Raw genomic sequence first — 10,196 nt, 5'->3', positions numbered from 1 at the left:
CAACAATTTTAATGTTTTCTTTATGGTTTTTCAGGTTATTTTCAGATTCCAATCGCACCGGAAGACCAAGAGAAGACGACTTTTACATGTTCGTATGGTACATATGCGTATCGTCACATGCCGTTTGGGTTGTGTAATGCTCCGGCCACCTTTCAACGTTGTATGGTGGCAATTTTTCAAGATATGATAGAGACGTCCATGGAGGTTTTTATGGATGATTTTTCGGTGGACGGTAATTCTTTCGATAATTGTTTGGGTAATCTTGAGAGGATGTTGAAAATGTGCATTGAAACGAAGTTAATGTTGAATTGGGAAAAATGTCACTTTATGGTGACGGAAGGGATAGTGTTGGGTCATAAAATTTCAAGAGATGATATAGAGATGGATCGGGCGAAGATTGACACGATTAGTAGGCTTCCTCCACTGACAAATGTTAAAGCTATAAGAAGTTTTCTTGGTCATGCGGGTTTTTACAGGTATCAAAGACTTTTCAAAGATCACCCACCCGATGACTCGATTATTAGAGAAAGATGTCCCTTTTGTGTTCGATGAGGAGTGTTTGAAGGCGTTCAAGTTTCTGAAAGATCAACTCGTAAGTGCTCCTATTCTCGTGTCACCGTATTGGAATTTACCTTTTGAGTTCATGTGTGATGCGAGCGATTATGCGGTTGGAGAGGTTTTGGGGCAAAGGCGTGAGAAACATTTTCATCCTATTTATTATGAAAGCAAGACGTTGATTGATGCCCAAGAAAACTACCCACCACCGAAAAGGAACTTTTAGCTGTTGTGTTTGCATTTGACAAGTTCCAGTCTTATCTCGTACTTTCAAAGACCACCGTTTTTACCGATCATGCAGCTTTGTGTTTTCTCTTTCACAAGAAAGACGCGAAGCCCCGTCTCATACGGTGGATTCTTTTACTTTCCGAGTTTGATATAGAGATTAAAGATAAGAAGGGGGCGGAGAATGTTGTGGCGGATCATCTTTCCCATTTAGAAGATCCGAAGAGAGAAGAGATTCGTGAGGAAGAGATTGGTGATAGATTCCCGCACAAGTCAATTGATTTTGTTACGGCCGAAAAACAAGGTTTGCCATGGTTCACCGATTTTGCAAATTATTTATCTACGGGGCTTGTGTTGAAAGGGATGACTTCTCAACAGAAGAAGAAGTTTTTCCGGGATGTTACTCGGTATGTTTGGGACGATCCGTTTCTTTTCAAGATTGGTGGTGACCGAATTCTTAGAAGATGTGTATCGAAAGAAGAAGGGTTGAATATTCTAAAGCATGTTCATGAAGGTTTAACGGGAGGTCATCATGGAGCGCATGCCACGGCCCAGAAGGTATTTGATAGTGGTCTCTATTGGACCTCGGTTGTAAAAGATGTGGTGGAATTTGTTAAGACTTGAGACACTTGTCAACACACCGGAAATATTTCATCGAAAAACGAGATGCCTCAAAACCCCATACAAACTCTTGAAATTTTTGATATTTGGGGCATTTTTTATGGACCATTTCTCATTTCCGGTGGTCACAAGTATATTTTAGTGGCGATTGATTACGTTTCCAAGTGGGTTGAAGCCCGAGCATTGGCCACGAATGATGCTAGAGTTGTTGTGAAGTTTTTAAAGAAGTTATTTACTCGGTTCGGAACTCCACGTGCGATTATTAGTGATCGAGGTACTCATTTTTGTAATTCCATCATGGAGAAAGCATTAACTCGTTATGGAGTTACTCATCACACCTCTACCGCTTACCATCCTCAAACGAATGGTCAAGTCGAGAATGCTAATAGAGGGGTGAAGAGAATTTTAGAGAAGACGGTGAGGATAAGTCGGAAAGATTGGTCAGAGAAGTTGGATCACGCGCTATGGGCATTCAGAACTGCGTACAAGACACCGTTGGGTACTACAACGTTTATGTTAGTTTATGCCAAAGCATGTCATCTTCCCGTTAAGTTAGAGCACTGGGCGTTTTGGGCGTTGAAAACGGTAAATGTTAATCTTACTGTGGCCGCCAGGAAGAGGTATTTTCTAATTCATGAGTTAGAGGAACTTCGTGATGCAGCGTATTCTTGATCGTTGGATATCAAGGAAAAGACGAAAGTGTTTCACGATCGACGTTTAAAGGGAGGTAAAGAATTCAAGAAAGGTGATAAAGTTTTGTTATTTAATTCTCGTTTGAAGTTATTTGCAGGTAAGTTGAGATCCAAGTGTACGGGACCTTATTTGGTGAAGGAAGTATTCCTGTATGGAGCGGTGGAGTTAGAGAATCCGGACAATGGAACTTCGTGGAAAGTGAACGGTCATCGTTTAAAGCATTATCTTGGAGGGCCGGAGGATTCAACCGAGGTGGAGGAAAATCCCCTCGATCCATCGAATTAAATCATCAACGAGGTTCTTGAGTGAAAACTAAAGTGTAGAGTGTGTATAATTTCTTTATTTTATTTTCATTTCGTTGGGTCACTAACTTTAGTTTTTGTAGTTTTGTTGCTTCGTCGAGTCGTTTAAAGGAATCATCACCAACATAACGAGAGATTTTACGAGGATTCAAAGGATTCCAGGTAAGTTTTGCACGTCAAAATACAATAAAATAGGCATAACAAAGAATTGGCAATTTTCTAAAAATTTTTCTAAGGCAAAAAGGCTTCAAAAATCGTCGAAACTTTCTGCCAAAAGTGCCCGTCGCGCGTGCGACGGGTTTCTCCCTTACCTCCGCGCGCCGCGGACCATCTGGGCACAAAAAAGTACGCCGCGCCGCGCGGCCAGGCATTCACCCCTGGTCGAGCGGCACCTAGGGGGGTTTCCAGATTTTTTTTAAGCCAAGCACCCGCTTTATATCAATCTTCTTCATAATTTTCAAAAGCCCTCTTTCTCTTTAAAACCCTAGGCCGCGATTTCATCTCCACCTCCACCATATTTTCACCATTAATCTTCAAATTAAAGCTCCAAATCACCTTCCTATCACCCTAATATCATAACCCACCATCAATTTTTACCAAAACTTCATTAATCCTCTCACTTGCACACACTTTAATTCTTAATTTTTTGCAAGTTCATCCGGTTTTCACTATCCAAGGTATGATTTCTTGTAATTTTTGTAATCTATTTGTATTCTAATATTAATTTTAGCTTTAGTTTTGCTAACTTTGTTGCTGGGTTTTGTTCAAGTAAGTTGTTTAAGTTCATTTTTGGGTGCGACTGGGTATGGTTTGGAAGTTTATTTGAGTTTTTGGGTGCGGTTGGTTGGGTTAGAACTTAATGGAAATTGTTTTTGGTTGCGTTCGGGTTGTCGGTTTGGGATTTTACCGAATGTATTAAGTGTTGGGATGTAGGTTGATATGTTGAACTATTGATGTTTTAGTAGTTAAAAACGAGCCGGGACACAATTTTTATGCAATATATATTTTACCAAAAGTGTGGTTTTTCGCTCGTTTTCGACTCATTTTTTCGGGTTGTTGGCACTTGGGTTTAATTGGGGACCATTAAAGTGCCGGGAGGAGGTGATGTTTGTTGAGTCGATATGATTGTTTTCGGGTTTATAAACTTTTAAAATAACTAAAGAAGTTGGTTGTCCGTTAGCTTTTTAGTAAAAATATAAACCGCTCGCGCGTACTCAATTTTCATTTAAATGAGTCGGTTTAAAATGTTTTGTAACCCAGACTTCCAAATCTAATTTATTTTCAGTTTTTATATATAAAAAAAATTAAAAAAATCTGAAAATTAAAAAAAAATTTTGTTTTATTTTTTTAGTTTATTTTCTTATTCCCATGTTTGTTTGCTTGTTTAAATGTGTTAGGATGTCGAAAGAGGCAGGAAAACGAAAAAGAGGTCCGACACCGTGACCGCTGTTGGTACATAAATGTCAGTAGTTCATAGTCTAGCGAAGTTAATCGAGTCTATAATGTAATTATGTTTAAGTTTATGTTTATGTATGTAAGCGAAGTTGTCAACAAGTTCGCTTAGGCGAACTTGTTGAACAAGCGAAGTTGTCGACAAGTTCGCCTAGGCAAACTTGTTGAACAAGCGAAGTTATGGACAACTTCGCCTGAACATATCGGGCGAAGTTGTCGTGTCTATGTATACTGTAGCCGACGGATTGTTCAAAAACGAGAGAGGAGTCAGTTGTTGAGTTCAGTGAACGTGCCGAGAGTCTGTAATAGACGTGTTTCAAGTTATAATATATAACGTGTTCGTTTGTATCGCGTTCGATTGTTTTACGTATTCTACGCTCGTAACTACCTACGCAGGGATTCCGCACCTACGTAGATAGCGATATCCCGTGTAAGATCCGTCCGGGAACCTACAATTGGTATCAGAGCTTTGGCTCGATTGTGTGGTTCGGGATTTCACGCGGGTGTAGAAAACGTCTCGTTTGACCTATTCGCGGGACGTGTTTTCGTTGATATTGTGTTATACTCACCTTATACAGTCATATTCAAGCCGTCACACCGACCGGAAACTGCTAAATCGTCGAAAACAGATCTGAATATTTTCAGTGTTCTTCGGGCGAAGTTGTTGTTCTTCAGGCGAAGTTGCCGACGCTGGAAGTAGGGTTTCGGCGAAGATATAAGGTTGAGCGAAGTTAACCACAACTTCGCCTACCTCATAAGTTCGCCTAAGCGAAGTTAACCTCAACTTCGCTTACCTCCTAAGTTCGCTTACCTTAAGCGAAGTTATTCTCAACTTCGCCAAGTCACGCGAATTTAAGGATTTTCCAGCGAAGTTAACACTTAAGCGAAGTTATCCTTAACTTCGCCTATAGTACTGTTTGGAAGAATTTTTGTTTTTTTTTTCGGGTTTTTCTTATTTTCGAGAAGATGTCGCCGATTAACATCTCAGAGTTAGTCAAAATGGAAGTTGAAGCGGGGTCGGCTACTAAGGCCCCAAGGTTGATGAAAGGAACCGACTTTGTGGCGTGGAAGGATAGGTTCATTCAGTATATTAAATACCAGGATGCAAAGATGTGGGTGTGCATCCAGGATGGATATATTCCACCGACAATGGAATACGAAGGTCGGGATGTGGTAAAGAAGTACAGCAAGATGGAGGAAGAAGAGAAAAAGATGTATGAGGCCGAGAGCAAGGCCCATGCTGCAATTACTATGGCTCTTCCTCAAGAGATTCTCCATACATTCAGGAAGTACACTTCTGCACGAGAGCTTTGGGATGCTCTTGAGAATAGATTCGAAGGGAACGTGGGTATTCGTGCCTCGAAGATTAAGCTGTTAAAGACTCAGTTCTCTGTCTTCAAGTATTTGAAGAACGAATCGCTCGATGATATTATCACCCGATATTATCATCTAATGACAGAACTGAACAACTATTCTATTGCTTACAGAGAGGAGGAAATAGTTGAGAAGCTTCTCGATGCTCTCCCACCGAAGTGGGAAATGTACACTGTTCTAATGAGGGAAGACAAAGACTTTCCTGATTATGACTTGGAGACAGCAGTAAACAAGCTCAGAACCTTTGAGCTTAATATGGTTCGTAAAGAGACACCAACGGATCAGGTTCAAGACCCTGGTATGTATGGTGCCAAAGTTAACTTAGGCTCAAGTTCGAAGTCTGAATCTGCTGCTTACTACTCCAAAGGAGAGTCAGGTTCTAACTCTTCTCATGAAGGAAATGTGTCTGTAAACATGAACGGTGATGTTTGCTTTGTTGCTGGAGGATCAAGTGCTTCGAAACCTCAAGCATCCAAGAGTAGTTTCTCTCCCAGTGCTTCAAGCAATAACTACTCTAAGATGCCAATGAGTGTCAAATCTGCTGAAGAGCAGTTTGCACTCTATGCATCTTTTATTGCTTCTTACGAGAACTACATACAAGGGAAGATTGTGGACCCTGCTGCTTTGGAAGAAGACTATGACCAGATCGATCCTGATGATCTGGAGGAGATGGATCTGCAGTGGCAGATGGCGATGATAGTCAGAAGAGTGAAGCGTTTCATGAAGAAGACTGGCAGAAAGTTCGTAGGTGGAAAGCCAGGATTTGATAAGTCAAGGGTGAGGTGTTACAATTGTCAACAAAATGGAAACTTTGCAAAGGAGTGCACTAATGCATGTGTAGAACGTAGTCAGGTGAGGACTACACAGCAAAGTGGAAATAACAATGGGAACAATGCCATGATGTCTGATGCTGGTGAATGCAACTGGAACATGTTCTCTGGAGAACTCTTTGAGCAGGCACACATGGCGAAGGTTGCAGCTGAAGAATGTATGAAAGCTGCTGAAAATGAAAAAGCTTTCATGGCTGATGACCAGAACTCCGAGGTATGTACTAAACCTATCTGTACTAAATGTGAGAACTTGTCTGAACAGCTTGCTACAATTACTGATCAGTATGTTAAGTTGGATGCCGAATTTAAAACCTTGAAAGAAGATCATCACTTCACAAAGACAAGAGAAAATAATTATAAAATAAAAATTAAAGCTTGTGAAAAAGACGTTAAAAGTTTAAAAACAAAATTAGCTGAAAAAATTGATGTGATCGATCTAAGCTACGAGTTTTTAGAAGATAATACCAAGTTAATCGCTGAGAAAGAAAAACAGATTGCTGATCACCAGGTAAAAGTGGTGGAACTAAATAGGAAACTGGAGCAATTCCAGAATTCCTCTGCTATTCTTGATCACCTCGTTAGTGATCAAGGTTCCTCACCTAAGAGGGGAGGAATTGGTTACCATGAGGTTCCACCACCTTATAACCATAATTATACTTTCAATCCTAGTGTTCATGAATCTGTTAATTTTGTAGCTGATCAGACAGGTCCTGCTAAGGAAACTGGTAAAGTACCGGAAGTTAGTAAAGGCGAAACAAGTTCGCCTGTCTCAAAAGTTAAAATTTCTATTTCAAGTCCAGTCTCATCTGATTCGGATAAGTCATCCGAGTCGGGTAAGACAAAAGAGAAGGAAGTGTTACCCACTAGTGGAGAAAAAGTTAAATCAACTAAAAGGAGTACTCCACTCAACCCATATGTCCCACCTTATGTGAGACGTACGGTTGGTAATACTGCCTCCACATCTAAAACATCTGCTGAAAAGAAAGCTGAACATAGGTGTTGTTTTAGATGTAATCAAACAGGGCACCTTGTTGCTGATTGCCCTCTGAAGCAGCGTTTCAGAGAGGTGAGGCCCTCGAAAACTGAGACTAAGGTTTTTGGTAATCGTTTAAATGTTAAAAATGAAAACCATTCAAATTTGAGAGATAATACAGGTTTTCAAAGAAACACATCTCGTTTTTACACTACTAATAACCAAACCAAATGCTATAATTCTTTTGATTCTCTTAATGTTCGTCGGTTTGGTTGGCCTCACTATCAGTCTCCAAGGAGGTATCCTGTTAGGACTCGTGGAAATTTTTCTAATGCTAATTTTGGTCAGCCAAGGTGTGTGAGTTCTGTTAAGAAGGTTAATCGACCCAAGACCAAGAGGTCTTGGGTCCTCAAATTTTAATAATCTCTTTTGTTTGTGCAGGAACAGTTGAACAGGGCGTCCAATAATCTTTGGGTTGTGGACAGCGGCTGATCCCGGCACATGACTGGTAACAAGGATTTGTTACAAGATTTAAAACCTGTTCAAGGAGCAAGAGTCAGTTTTGCCGGTGAGAGTGGAGGCAAAATAACAGGAAGGGGTACGGTAACTAACGGGAAGATGACGTTAGAAAATGTGAACTTTGTTGAAGAACTGAAGCACAATCTGCTGAGTGTTGCGGTATCTCAAAGGCAAGCCGAAGCTAGGGTTGTGGTACCCGAAGGGAGGAGACGTGGAACTGGTTGCTTATACAGATTCTGATTATGGAGGGTGCAATCAGAGTTGGAAGTCGACAACAGGAGGATGTCAGTTTCTCGGTGGAAGATTAGTTTCCTGGCAGTGCAAGAAACAGACATCAGTCGCAATCTCAACGTGCGAAGCTGAATATATGGCAGCATCCAACTGCTGCTCTCAGGTTTTGTGGATTCAGCAACAATTGCGCGACTATGGTCTGAATTTCTTACTCACTCCTATTTTTATTGATATCACTGCTGCCATCTCAGTAATTAACAATCCCGTGAAACATAGTAAAACTAAACATATTGACATTCGTCATCATTTCATACGAGATTGTGCTGAGAAGAAACTGATTAAGGTCGAAAAGGTCGATACGCTAGAAAATTTCCAGATTTCAAAACCTAATTGAGCTGAACGGGATGATAAATCCCGAGTAACCTTGTTTTTTTTTGTGTTTATTTAAAAAAAAAAAAAAAAAAACGTCACTATTGCTTAAAATTAGTCGGTTACCTCAGTTTGATGGACATATCCTCGGATATGTTTTGGTCCTCGTTTCTACTTGTAGAGAATGAGGGTCGCCATTAACCAGATGACTGAAAGTGACCGGGGCGGTTATGATGTGTTTTCTTTCTGTCGCTGAAAATTAGTCGTTCATACTTAGTTAGAAGGACACATACTTGTATGTGGTCGGTCCAGTTGATCAATTGGATCTTCAGGATTGCCGTTTACCTGAAGACTTTGACGTGATCGGGGCGATTGAAGTCAAAATTTTTTTTTGGGGAAATGAAATTACTTTTCAAACTACTTCGTATGAAGTACCTTTGCTATGTTCACAGAAAATTGATCCAACCTTGGAAAATGATAGTATACTAATTCTGTGTGCTTAACTAGTGATGTTATTAGGCTTAAAAGGCTTTAGGACAATCATTGTATGTCATGATAACTTTTTATGGTGCGTAAAAGTAGATGTGATACTAACCTAATCTACTCAATTTTACGTGGAAACTCCTTAAGAGTTTTGTATGTCTTCATACATATCTTTCCGAATGATAGGCAGAAAAGCGTTTACCCAGTCATACACGAGCCCGTAAGTGTTCTGATTCCCGTGAAGAAAGCGTTTCAAGACACTGCAGTGATCCAGATTCGGGACTTGCAGTTGTTTATTACTCTGAAGTCTATAAGTTCGTTTGAAAAAAAAAAAAAAAATTAGTACTTATGAGTTATTGTAACCTTCGAGAGTTCGAGACTTCTCAATCATGGAGTAAGAAAGAGTACGGGAAGCAGACAAAGAATACTTACAAGTTAATCAGACACTATGGGTCGAAGTCAATTCGGGGTGACTTGGGGAAAGCCAAATACGCTTTGAGGATAGATAGGAGGCATCAATATTTCTGAGTTGTTGCCCACTTAAATTTTGAGGCTTAATCGAACGTAACTCGTATCACAGAAACGATGAAAACCACTTTAAGTTATACCTGCTTACAACCTGTCTCTATATGTCATAATACAGCTAAACACGGATCTATGTGACAGTCACGTAGTTAGTATGATTCCTGTTCGGATCTTTTCTAAAACGTAGCAGTCCCTACCGAGACTGAAATTTGATCCCTTATACTTTAAATTTTTACGTTTTTGTACTTAGATAATTTTATGTCTTTTTAACTGGTTACTTAGAATTGATCATGTTATTTATTTCTTCTTGGAAAGTTTTATAACTTAATTGTATCGTTGCCGCCTCCAACTCTCGGCTCCGGAGATCGTATCGTTGCCGCCTCCAACGCTCACTACGTCGGAGGTTGTTGCACAATTCAAAGAGTCGACAGTTGTTGCTACCACTGCAGGGTTACCATGTGTACCACCTGCGGTTACGCCCACTTCAGACTCGGGACGAATAGCTTCACTAGAGCGGATCGTTGCTGAGCAGTCCAAGACTATTCAACGCCTAGTGGAAGCAAATCAACTGCAGGCATCCCTCCTGGTTGAGCATGGGAAAGTTATAGATGCCTTGAAGGTGTTCTTGGCATCTCAGGGGGAGATGAGCTGTAGAGGCGACGAGCTGAGGACGAAAAGAAGAAATGATCAAGACGATGATCCCAATGCACCGGAAGGTGCAGGTGGTGAGTTGCCAAGAACTACTATAGCTCTTAGGGCTTCCACAGCTGAGGGGGAGTCTGCCGCTGGTGATGATGTGGATGCGGTTGAAGATGTTGAGATTGTTGATGATATGATTGATGCGCTGAAAGAGATAGACGATATGTTAGAGGATGATGAGTTGATAAATGAAGATGATGTTCTGCCAATCGATGAGATCGAAAAGATTGGTGCAGAAATTGTGGTTGAGAATGTGATAGAAGAAGGAGTGATTGTTGAAGAAAATGTAGAGCATGAGATCCCTGTGGTTGAACAGTCGACTATATGTGAAGATGCTGTGGTTGA

Source organism: Bidens hawaiensis, unplaced genomic scaffold, assembly GCF_021521415.1.
Source record: "Bidens hawaiensis isolate Kalapana, Puna unplaced genomic scaffold, B.hawaiensis_p1.1 tig00015792_1, whole genome shotgun sequence".
Lineage (NCBI taxonomy): Eukaryota > Viridiplantae > Streptophyta > Magnoliopsida > Asterales > Asteraceae > Bidens > Bidens hawaiensis.
This window is presented reverse-complemented; position numbering follows the sequence as displayed.